Genomic DNA, 1,043 nt, shown 5'->3' with positions numbered 1-1,043 from the left:
ATGAATGAGATGCTGAATGTGTGTGTGTGTGTGTGTGTGTGTGTGTGTGTGTGTGTGTGTGTGTGTGTGTGTGTGTGTGTGTGTGTGTGTGTGTGTGTGACGGACTGAAGCATGCTTGACGGACTGAATTATGAACGAGACTGAATTATGAACTGAAGCATGATCGATGGATTGATGCATGAGTGACTGACTGAAGGATGAGTAAAAAGGACTGAAACAGGAGGGGAATGACTGAACCAAATGTCTGAAACGAAGCCTGAGTAACAAAGTGAAACGTGAGTGACGGACTCAACCATGAGAGACGAAGTGAAACTTGAGTGACGTACTGAAACACGAGTGACGTACTGAAACATGAGTGACGAACTGAAACATAGATGGCAAGACTTCTCCTTATGTATCAAATTTCTGAAAACAATTAACTCATTTCACCACACTTAATCACTACGTTCACCTCGCCATCAACCCGGATGTTTTAGAATTTTAGAACTCTGAACCAATTAATTACTACCTGGGACGCGTTATCAAAATGATTAGAATTACGATCAAATTCCCCAAAGGCTGGTCTACAGTTTATGATACCATACGTACTTGAAATTCACAATAACAGGAAAATGTCACTTTCATGAAATAGTATCATAGATAAAAAGTTGTTTCTGACTCATGTGAAGATTAATCTACTTCCCTGAAGATTTATCTACTACTCCCTGAAGATATATCTACTTCCTGAAGATAAATCTACTTCACTGAAGATTTATCTACATCCATGAAGACCTATCTACTTCCCTGAAGATAAATCTACTTCCGTGGAGACTTATCTACTTCCCTGAAGATAAATCTACTTCCGTGGAGACTTATCTACTTCCCTGAAGATAAATCTACTTCCGTGGAGATCTATCTACTTCCTGAAAATCAATCTACTTCCCTGAAGATCAGTCTACCCATTTCGTGTCAAGTAATCTTCAGACTCATAAAATCACTACGCAGCGACCTTGGTAATGTTAACATTATAGAAAACGAGGATGAAATACGCGTAATGGCGCCAA

The sequence above is a fragment of the Panulirus ornatus genome, chromosome 17 (genome assembly GCF_036320965.1).
Source record: "Panulirus ornatus isolate Po-2019 chromosome 17, ASM3632096v1, whole genome shotgun sequence".
Classification (NCBI taxonomy): domain Eukaryota; kingdom Metazoa; phylum Arthropoda; class Malacostraca; order Decapoda; family Palinuridae; genus Panulirus; species Panulirus ornatus.
The sequence above is the reverse complement of the archived record's forward strand: the minus strand, read 5'-3'. Positions refer to the sequence as shown.